The following is a 12288-nucleotide window of genomic DNA, read 5'->3' as shown; positions in this document are numbered from 1 at the left end:
TCCCATAAAAGAATAATTTTGTACTCAACAGATACCTAACTACCATTGTCCCATTAATATTTATGATCCAGGGTCAGTCCTTACTCGGAACATTCAATTTTTGGGAGTCTGAAATGTACAAAGAGGACTCCAAATTGTCCTTTTCCATAATTAATCTGTCCATTATAGATAAAGGAATAAAATTACCCTTGACGGATTTCCCCTTTATTCTATGTGAGTTGTGGAGGAAAATAAGGAGTCATCTCGCTATTATTTTATACTATATATATATATATATATATATATATATATATATATATATATATATAGATATATATATATATATATATATATATATATATCAGTTTGAAGAACCAGCAAGAGCTGGATCCTTCTTTTGAACCAACTCCATTTCTGGATCTCGCATCACCTCTTGCAAAAATTCTTGGCGAGAGAGCGGATATTAGTAGTTCTTCAACTTTTGGCCATCACCACGAATGTGGTCTGATCAACATCAATAGTTTTTATTATAATTGAGCCATTATCAAAGAATTCTTCCACTTCATAAAATCCCAACCACCTGGTTGAAAGTTTCCCTTTTAAGTGTTTAAATTTACTATCATATAACAATGCTTAATCTCCTAGTTGAAATACCTTCTTCTTAATATAATTGTCATTCCGTCAATATCTCTGATCCTATACTAAAATGTTCTATTGAAATGCATCTTGAATGATTTATTCAAGCTTGTTGAGCCCACAATACCTTGGGTAACTTGTCAGCATAGTAGCCATGGCGAAGCTGAATTTTCTTGGTGAGGATAGACTCCAAGACTTTATTGGTGAATTCGACTTGTCCATTTGCTTGAGGGTGGTATAGATTACACTTTTGGTGCTTGATCTGATATTGTTCGGTAACAACCTTCACTAGTTTGGATGTAAATTGTGATCCCTGATCGATGAAAATCTCTATAGGTACCACAAACTGAGTAAAGATGTCCTCAAAAAGGAAATCTACCACAACCTTCTCGGAAGAAAAATATAATGCCTTGGATTCTACCCATTTTGTCACATAATCAATACAAACCAATATGTACCTATTCTTCTTGGACATGGGAGAGACGAGTCCCACAAAATCCCCCATTTCCTAAAAGGTTCCACTAATATTTGAGTTTGGAGAGGCATTTCATTGGTCACAGTTAGCCTCCCCATTCTTTGACAGACATCGCAACTTGAAACAAACCTTTTGACATCTTTGAAAAGAGTGGGATAGTAATAGCCCACATGTAGGACCTTATAGCTTATCCTTTTATCTACAAAGTGGACACCATAGGGTTCATTGTGGCAAGCCCTCAAAACATCATACATCTCGTCTTCCCGCACACACCTCCTCATAACTAAATAAAGTCCTATTTGGAGCAAGTCCCCTTCTATCCAAGAATAATTGGCACTTCACTGCATAATATTATTTATTTCCCTGGTGGAAAGATTCTGTTGAAACCTTCCTTTCACAAAATAGTTAGCCATGTTAGCAAACCAAGGATTAAATGTTGAGACATCGAACAAATCCTCATATGGAAAATCATCTGGAATTGGTGCTGAAGCTCTATCTTAGGCAATGTTCATTCGGGATAATAAATCTACAGCCAAATTATCTCATCTAGGCCCGTCAATCACATTGATATTAAATTTTTGTAACAAGAGTAGCCATGTCATTATTATTCCATTAGTAATAGGCTTATTCATAAGAAATATAATAGAAAAGTGATCAGTATGGAAAAAGTCCCATGACCAGTAATGTAATGCCTAAATTTGTTGATGGCATGAACTACTGCAAATAATTCATTTTTAGTAGCTCTATAATTTAGCTTTGCATGTGATAGATTTTTGCTAACAAAGAAATTGTAATAAGAAAAGTGATTCTCCCTTTGACCCAATATAGCTCCAAGGGTAGTATTTGATGCATCAGTGAAAATTTGAAAAGGGAGAGACCAATTAGGTCCTCTCAATATTGAGCAGTAGTCAATTTATCCTTCAATTCCTTAAAAGCAGTCTGATAGTCAGTATCCCATAAAAAATCGACATCTTTAATAAGAAATATAAACATAGGTGATGAAATTTTAGTGAAATTTTCAATAAATCTCCTATAGTACCTTGCATGTCCCAAGAAAATTCTTACCTCTTTTTTTGATGTGGGGATTGGAATATGTGATATTACCTCTATTTTTGCAGGATCAACTTTTATCCCTTCGTGTGATACGCAGTGTCCCAAAACAATTCCCTTAGTTTGCATCATTTTACATTTAATATTACCAAGGGCCAATTGAGCCTCTTGACAACGAATCAATACTTTTTCCAAGTTTTCCTAGGCTTGTTGAAAGTAATCCCCATATACTGTGAAGTCGTCCATATAGACTTCTACACAGTCATGTATTAGATTAGAAAAAATAGCCAAAACAACTCGTTTAAAGGTAGCTGGAATGTTGCGCAAGCCAAAAGGAAGAACTCGTTAAGCATAGGTGCCCCAATGGGCAAGTAAAAGTAGTTCTCTCTTGATCTTATATGACAATTTTAATTTGATTGTAACCACTATATCCATCGAGAAAAGAGAATTACGTTTTCCCTCATAATGTATCAAGTACCTGATCAATAAAAGGTAAAGGAAAATAGTCCTGCAACGTAGCCTTGTTATCCTCTCTGTAATCAACACAAATTCTACATTTCCCATTTTCCTTGGAACTACAACCAAGGGTGATACCCATTTACTGTAAAAAATAGGATAGATGGAATTCAAACTTAACAGTTTTTGCAATTCATCCTTAACAAATTCTTTTAGAGCTGGATTCATTCATCTTTATGGCTGCCTAACAAGTCTCACTTCTTCATTTGTATAAATGTGATGTGTACAAGTTCTCGGATGAATACCCTTCATGCCCAAATAATCCCAAGAAAATTCTCTAGAGCGCCTTCGAACCATATTCATTACCTATCGTTTATGTTCTGTACTTAATTCTGTACCAACGTACGGTGTGATTCTGACACTAATTTCAACAGTTTTAGTACTTAATTCACGATTTTCTTCTAAGGCTTCCATAGTGAATGATGCAAAAATGGTAGGGTGACAAGTTTCTTCAGATTCATTGTTGAAAACATGATGATAACGATTAAAAGACATAAGATAATTAATGCAATTAATGTCAGACAAAAACAGCTACAAAACATGTTCTTCTGATTGTTCCTGAAGAGCCCAAGATTGTTCTATAGTTAATAAGGGAAGCATACAATTTTCCTCTCCATTGGGATTTTATAACCAAAATGGAACTTCAGTGACCAATTGGGTAGGTGGAAAAATAGTCAATGTCTGGTTTTCTAATCCATTGGAAATAGTCATTTACCCATTTCTACACCCAATGATAACAATAGCAGTGGCCAGCCAAGGTCGCCCTAAAACTGCTCGATGTCCGGGTTTAGAAGTTTTTGGGTAAATTATAGTGAAATAAATTGGGTATTCCTAGGAAGGTATTGTTACCACTATGTCTTCTAGGAGCCCCACAAGTTTAACAATGGACTTATCTGCCAACTTAAGCACTATGGGTATAGGCCTGACTTCTTGTAATTGTAATAATGTCATGGTATCAATAGTCATTGCATTGATGGCTACTCCTAAGTCTACGAGAGTATTAGATTGAAGAGTTCCATTGATTTCTATTGTCATCACGGGGTTCCCTAGATCATTATATTTTAGTGGCAAACCGGACATCATTTCTGACATTGGGCTAATTACTATAACATTCTGATTTTTTCTTCTCTTTCTTCTTGGCCTTTTGATGCAAATATCTCTAATGATATTGGCATATATAGGAATTCCTGTAATAGCTTGCTGCAAAGGTATTTTTATGAAGACATTTCTTAATTTAAATTCCAAGTCATATTTTGTGGGAGCTTCAGTTTTCTTGATAAGTGATATTTCTGGATAAGGAGGTTCCCTTGGTTCTTCTACTTCACTGATTTTGTGATTTCTAATTTTCGATGAGTTTTATACTCAGGTTCTACTTGAGGATCCCCCTCTTGAATAATTAAAGTTGTTTTTCTCTTTATTAGCTATTTTTCCTGATCCTAGCTGAATTTAATTAACATGAAAAGAAGTAACGACATATGTAGGAAATGGTTGTAATTCCATATTTTATAAAGGTTGTGGAGGTCTATTATTGGGATTAAAAATTGGTTGCACAGGAATATGATATGGGAGAGGAGGGTTAAATGATTGTTGTGCATACTATGAAGATGGATTAGAGCTTGGAGGTAAGGGTAGGGGTTATTGCACGGAAGGCGATAATGGTAATGAGGGTTTCCAATAAAAAGTTGATTTATATCCTTCCTGAAATTATACATATTAGAAGTATAAGACATGCAAGGTGGACATTGATACTAGGGGTATGTCTGATTTTGAGGTTGAAATCCATTCCCATAAATATTTCCTCTCCATCCCTAGTTCCAAGGTGAATTATGAGGTGGTTGTGTGGGCCATGGAGGGTAAGATGGTTGAGAATTCCATGACTGGTTTTGGGTAAATCCTTGTAGATTGGGATCTTGATAAAAATTTTGATTTGGCCCTCTTGATGATGGTTTTCTACTTTTTTGAGGAAAGTCACTAGTCTCAGCCTGGCTTGTAGTCCAGTAAGGGACGGGCATTTATTAGTGGTATGCTATTGTGTAAAAATCTCACACACATCAACCACATTTATGGGACATTCCCTTTCAGCATGCTTATGACTACATTTAGGACAAAAAATTGCCAAGGAAATTTTTTCCTACTCTTGCTTCCTTTTAATTTTTAGAGTATCTAGTTAGTAGCTAATGGTGTTTAACATATCTATTTTAAAATTTTCTAGAAGTTTTCCCAACTCAAATCTAGGGACAAAATTTTGTATAGATTTCGAATTTATACTCATAATCCCTTGGGTTGTCAAAGATTATTTTTCCTACGTTAACTTGACTTCTAGAATAAGTTTGACAAATCTCAGCTATTTCAGCAAAGGATTTTTTATAAATATCATCGGAACTTAGGAGACTAAGTGTTTCAATGCATTCTTCTCTTAACCCCTTCGAAGGACAGTTCTAAAGGTTATCTCGTCCAAGTCACCCACTCGTGATTTATGGTAGTTATAGATGAACCTCTCTAGATATTCCTCGAAACTTTTGTCCTCCATCTGTTGAATACTAAAGATATCATTAACATCTCTACTTTTATAGTATTCCTGATATTTATTAAGGAAAATAGACTTCGTGCGATCCCATGAGTATGTGGTGTTCTCTCCCAGGCTCATAAACCATCTTAGGGCTGAGTCTTTTAAGGTGGTAGGGAATAGTTTAAGCTTGTGTGTATTGTCATAATAATTATAGCTTCTGCAAAGAATATCGAATTCAAATAGAAACGAGTCAAGATATTCATAGGACGTACCATGAAAGATTGGAAGAGATGCCAAGGGTATGTTCTTCATAGTGATATATCTGGTAATGTCCAGAATAGGAAATCTAAAAGTTGATTATGTATCATCTTCATGCTCCTTAGGGCTTCCTCTTGGACCATGGGCTTCCTCTTGGACAATTCCTTCGATCATTGTTCTCTCCAGGTATGGTATGTATCTTGTAATTATCTCCATTTTATTTTCCCCATTGTTTCTGTTTTCCTCCCTTCCTCCTTTTTTAAACATTTTTACTACATGTTCAATAGTAGGATTTAGTACAATGGTCTGGATGGAAGAAGATTCAGTTGGGTTGAGCTTAATATAACCAGGCCCTAAGTCCCTGCAAGGTCCTCCTGTCGTAGATTCCACTTGTGAAACTGTCACCAATTTTGTACCTACAATAGTTCCTAAGACAATTTGTGTTAGTTTTTGTATCCTTGAGGCCGCTCAACCTATTTTGATGCAAGGTTTCTTTTTTCTAATGCCACTTTGTTGGTGGAGCTTCCTCCCTCCTCTATGATACTTGGGTAATGATTAGCTAGGTTAGTTGGGGGTGTTTTTGTGGGACCAAATATTTCTAAAAATGATTTTGTTCTTGAAATAAATCTACCTTTGATATCCCTAGTCCTACATTTACTTTTGTGCATAAGAAAACAATATAATACAAAGATTCACCAAAATATAACTAGACTTTGAAGCAACCTCACTATGGTGGAAGCGTGGACCTTCACTCACATCTTACCATACACTCTCCACCCTCTAATTGTCCTGGAAAATCCTCAACACTCATAAATTCTAAAGAAATTGTTACCTGGACTATTTGTAACTCCCCGACAATGACACAAAAAAGCTTAGGGATTTTATTTGTCGTTAAATCCCCTAAATTAAATTATCTACTTAGGTTCTCAATCTTTGAATTACACTGCATTTCGATTCAAGTTGTAAATAGTCTAGTGAAAAATTGAGTATGAAATGTTCAATCTTTACTTCTTACAATCACAACAAGCTGAAGTGAAGAAACCTATTAATCTATGATTAAATCTATGTTCTATTCAAAACTCCAATTACTATTCTACTTTAACCATGAGCTATTTAACCTAAAAACTTACTCATAAATCAAACAAACAACTAACACTTATCAATGTTTCCAACCCAAGCACACTAATTCAAAATCATTGTACAAGCTACTTGAAAATCATTGTATAGTATCCAAATATTTTCACATGCATACATATCATTGTTATAAGAAATATAAATGACTACATAATTAATTCAAGTTACTGCACAAGTAGGATAAGTCACTACACAAGAAATAAAAATCACTTTTCAGTAATACCAACCATTATTCAAGTAATATCAATCACTGTTCAAGCAATACTCGGGGTTTATAAAGTAAATAAAAGCTAATGATAACTCAAAATTGATTCCCCAATCCTATCTAGTCCACATATTCAATTTCAAAACACTGCAAAAGGAAACTATATGACAACTGAAATCAATGCTCCTATGATTTTAACTTTTTTTTGTAAGCTTGGTGGGACTACATCTTCATCATTTCCATCAAATATATAACCCCGATCAGGTAATGAATTGAACCAGTGAATTCACATAAAGGAGTGCCTTAACATAGAAACCGATCACCTATGCTACCTGATTCAACACACAAATATTCGAAAGACTTCAAAAAGTTGGAGCTTACATTCTAATTCAAAAGTAATCTAAATAAACTTAGGAAAAACTTTCTACGAAAAAGTGCAATAACCCGTGACCTGTTTCAATCATGATTATACTATAGTTCTAATGTATCTCAAAGCTATGCTACAACTCCTAAAATATTAACACATGACTTATATTAATGCATAACATTCTACCTCTACGATTTTTGGATATTTCATATAAAACAAAACACTACAAGATCTATGTGTTATTGTTAAGCGTACATCATTTTAAATAACAAAGAAATAATCCAATTCGAATCAACAAATTAAGCTCATAACACAGTTATCATTCATTTTGAAATTTGAAAGCGTCCTTCTAAGTGTTCTTGACTTGTGGAAATGTGATTATGAAATCATTCATGCACAAGAAATATTAATTAACATTGTTTCTCTATTCGCAATGGCTCAAAGGAAATATGTTCTTCTAGATTCAAGCAAAATAGAGCAAGTAAATTAAGTACAAAATGGAAGACTGTAAATATGAGATATTTTCGCAAATGACTTTGAATCGAACTTTAAATCTACAAATTTTAGAAAACCACACTTCCTACAATCTACAATGATTACACGACTCAGTTCTAGGTTGTGCTGGGCCCTTGCCACTTCCCGGAGCAAGTCTTAAACTAACTCAATACCTGAAAAATCAGAAATCATAACACTTACAGGAAAATAAATGTCGAAACCAGAATTATATTAAGTTCAATGAAACATCAATTCAGACATCAATAAGAAGTATGCCGCAATATCTAGTGTTATCCAAGCACATAAATCTTTACATAAAACTATGCATATTGTATTTTCTTCTAGCCTTGGATCATTATACTTTAGTGGCAAACCGAATATCATTTCTAACATTTGGCTATTTACTTTAACATTCTAATTTTTGTTTCTCTTTCTTCTTGGCATTTTGATGCAAAGATCCCTAATGATCTTGGTATATATAGGAATGCCTTTAATATCTTGCTCCAAAGGTATTTTTATAAAGACATTCCTTAATTTAAATTCGAAGTTATATTTCATGGGAGCTTCAAATTTCTTGATAAGGAATCTTTCCAGATAAAGAGGTTCCCTCGGTTCTTCTAGTTCACTGTTTTTGTGATTTCTAATTGTTGATGAGTTTTATCCTCAGGTTCTACTTGAGGATCCTCCTCTTGAATATTTTTTCTTTATTAACTATTTTTCCTGATCTTAGTTGAATTTCATTAACACGAAAGGAAGTAACGACATATGTTGGAATAGGTTGTAATTCCATATTTTGTAAAGGTTGCAGAGGTCTATTATTGGGATTAGAAATTGGTAGCGTAGGCATATGAGAGGGAGAGGAGGGTTAAATGATTTTTCTGCATGCTATGAATATGGATTAGAGCTTAAAGGCAACTGTAGGTGTTATTTCATTGAAAGATACAATCGTAATGAGGGCTGCGAACAATAAGATGATTTATATCCTTGCTGAAATTATATATATTAGATGTATAAGGCATGCAAGGTGGACATTGATACTAGGGGTATGTTTGATTTTGAAGTTGAAATGCATTCCCATAAATATTTCCTCTCCATCCCTTGTTCCAAGGTAAATTCTGAGGTGGTTGTGTCGGCCATGAAGGGTAAGATGGTTGAGATTTCCATCACTGGTTTTGGGAAAATCCTTGTAGATTGATTTGGCCCTCTTGATGATGGTTTTCTATTTGCTTGAGGAAAGTCACTAGTCTCAACACCCCCTTCGTAAATGGCTTGTAGTCCAGGAACGGACGGGAATTTGTTAGTGGTATGATATTGTGTACTAATCCCACACACCTCAACCACATTCATGGGGCATTTCCTTTCAATATGCTTACGACTTCATTTAGGATAGAAAATTGCCAAGGAAACTTTTTCCTACTCTCGTTTCCATTTAATTTTTAGAGTATCTAGCTAGTTGATAATTGTTTTTAATATAACATTTTTAAAATTTTCTAGAAGGTTTCGCAACTCAACTCTAGTGACAACATTTTGTACAGATTTCAAATTTATAGACTCATAATCCCTTGGCTTGTCCCAAATTATTTTTCCTACCAACTTGACTTCTAAAATAAGTTTTCCAATCTCAACTATTTCAGCAAAGGGGTTTTTATAAATATTTCCATGACTTAGGAGATTAAGTGTTTCAATGAAATCTTCCCATAACCCCTTCAAAAATACAATCCTAAAGCTTCTCTTGTCCAAGTCATCCACTCATGATTTATGGTAGTTATAGAGGAACCTTTCTAGATGTTCCTCCAAAATTTTGTCTTCCATCTGTTGAATCCTAAAGATATCATTAACATCTATACTTTTATAGTAGTCTTGATATTTCTTAAGGAAAATAGGCTTCATGTGATCCTAGGAGTAAATGGTGTGCTCTCCTAGGTTCATGAACCATCTTAGGGATGGGTCATTTCTGTTGGAAGGGAATAGTTTAATCTTGTGTTCATCGTCATAATAATTATAGCTTCTGCAAAGAATATCAAATTCAAATAGAAACGAGTTAGGATATTCACAGTATGTACCATGAAAAAGTGTAAGAGATGCGAAGGGTATGTTCTTCATAGTGATATTTATGGTAATGTCCAAAATAGGAAATCCAAAAGTTGATTCTGTATCATCTTCATGCTCCTCAGGGCCTCGTCTTGGACCATCCCTCCGGTCATTGTTCCCTCCAAGTATGGTATGTATCTTGTCATTATCTCCATTTTTATTTCCCCATTGTTTCTGCTTTCCTCCCCTCCTCCTTTGTTAGACATTTTTACTACAAGTTCAGTAGTAGGCTTTAGTATGATGGTCTGGCTGGAAGAAGATTCAGCTGGTTTGATCTTAATGTAACTAGGCCTTAAGTCCGTGAGAGGTCCTCATGTCGTAGATTCCACTTGTGAAACTGGCACCAATTCTGTACCTACAATAGTTCCTAAAACAATTTGTGTTTCTTTTAATATCCTTGAGGCCGTTCAACCTATTTTGATGCAATGTTTCCTTTTTCTGATGCCACTTTGTTGGTGGAACTTCCTCCCCCCTCTCTGATACTTGCGTAACGATTAGTTGGATTCATTTGGGGTGTTTTCATGGGACCGAATATTTCTGAAAATGATTTTGTGATTGAAATAAATCTATCTTTGATATCCCTAGGCCTACCTTTACTTTTGCGCATAAGAAAATAAAATACTACAAAGATTCACCAAAGATAACCAGACTTTGGAGCAACACCAATATAGTGGAATTGTGGAACTTCACTCGCACCTTACTATACACTCTCCACCCTCTGATTGTCCTGAAAAATCCTCAACACTCATAAATTCTAAAGAAATTCTTACCTGGACCGTTTGTAACTCCCTAACATTGACACCAAAAATGTTAGGGTTTTATTTGTCATTAAATACCTTAAATTAAATTATCTACTGAGGTTCTCAATCTTTGAGTTACACTACATTTCGATTCAGGTTGTAAACATTCTAGTGTAAAATTAAGTATGAAATGTTCAATATTTACTTCTTACAATCAAAACAATGTGAAGTGAAGAAACATATAATCTATGACTAAATCTATGTTCTATTCAAATCTCCAATTACTATTCTACTTTAATCATGAGCTATTTAACTTAAAATCTTACCCATAAATGAAACAAACATCTAACACTTATCAATGTTTCCAACCCAAGATACTAATTCAAAATTATTGTACAAGCTACTTGAAAACCATTGTATAGTATACAAATCTTTTCACAGGTATGGAGCATTGGAAAGGTATGTTTTTGACGAACAATTTAGTGACTTTTCAGTAACAATTGTAACCCTTTCTGCATAATGAACTTAAAGAAATAAAGAATTTTAATAGAATGTGTGAGAATTAGTATGGAAAGCTTATTCGTTGATAATTGTTATTTTTCCATGCAGAAAAGGGTGGAAACGAAGGGCTATCATTCGAAAGGAAAAGACAAAGGAGGAATAACTGCTGTCCCTTTAGAAGGGAACCAGATGCAAACGAGATCGAACAGATCGAAGCAGAACGACCCAGGAAAGAAAGAAGGGTTATCAATTCGGCGGAACAGGGAAAGAAAAGTAAAGGCTTAACGGCTTGGCGAATCCCTCAGGATCTTTGATCCTGAGGGATCGCTATTTTGCTTATTTTTACTACCTAGATACCTCTGCCGTTACTTTTATAAAAAGGAACAGCACCGCTAAGCAAGGGGACTGGATATATGTAACTGTGAATTTCAGACTCAACTTTGATCATCGACTCTCACTAAGACTTGTTTTGTTGTACATTTGTTGATGCATTAATATAAAGGACTTGGTGTTTATTTCACCTCTGCGTCTGGAGTAACCTAAGGCGGTGTACCGTTGGAAGCTAAGGGCCCGACTCCAAAGGACACTTGCTTTTGTATCATTATAATTTGGTTTCTGCATGGTTTGTTTATCTTTATAGTTTGGTAATCTGATATGTTTTTCATATGATTATTCCATGCTCTGTTACGATTAATTCATTAATGGTTTCTTCAAAGAGATTTATGTAGTGACTCTGTATTGTATGAGTGAATCTTTTCAGAGTTGATCGCATGTTATCAATCTAAACCAACTGTTTCTGTTACAGAGCTTTTATATTGAATATTGTTGTATTAGATTCATTTGAAATCTCAATTATTAGAATCCGGAAGTAATGTTATTCTATTTGGAAACATAGTCATATTCTCTTTAATCATCAGATTGCTATATTAAGCATGTTGTGTATATATGGTGGATGATTGTTGTTCCATAATTCACTTGTGAATGTCGTTCCATTAAGTACATTCCATCGAAGTTGTTGAAGAGAGGAGACTGTTTATTTTATTACAGAGTGTGAGTTTGGTTCAACAAGTTTAGTTTAGACTCGCGAGGCTTAGTTACATTTACTGCTGTTTCATTTTAGTTTGCCTGTTCCATTTCCTGTTTGCTGTTCCATTTTACTTCCTGCCATTCCATTTACTTGCATTTGTTGTTTTGGTGTGAGAGAAGGTCTAAGGCTGTAGTGAGCCTCAGTAGTCGTTGCCTAGCTCCCAGACCTATGGTCCATGCTCTAATTTCCTTTCCATCAGTTTCTAGAGGGATGGGTTATTGCTTCCGTACCCTCGACTGATAAGC

Source organism: Pinus tabuliformis, chromosome 7 (assembly GCF_031772625.1).
Source record: "Pinus tabuliformis cultivar Carrire ecotype Pingquan chromosome 7, CPIR1, whole genome shotgun sequence".
Lineage (NCBI taxonomy): Eukaryota > Viridiplantae > Streptophyta > Pinopsida > Pinales > Pinaceae > Pinus > Pinus tabuliformis.
Note: the sequence above shows the minus strand (reverse complement) of the source record.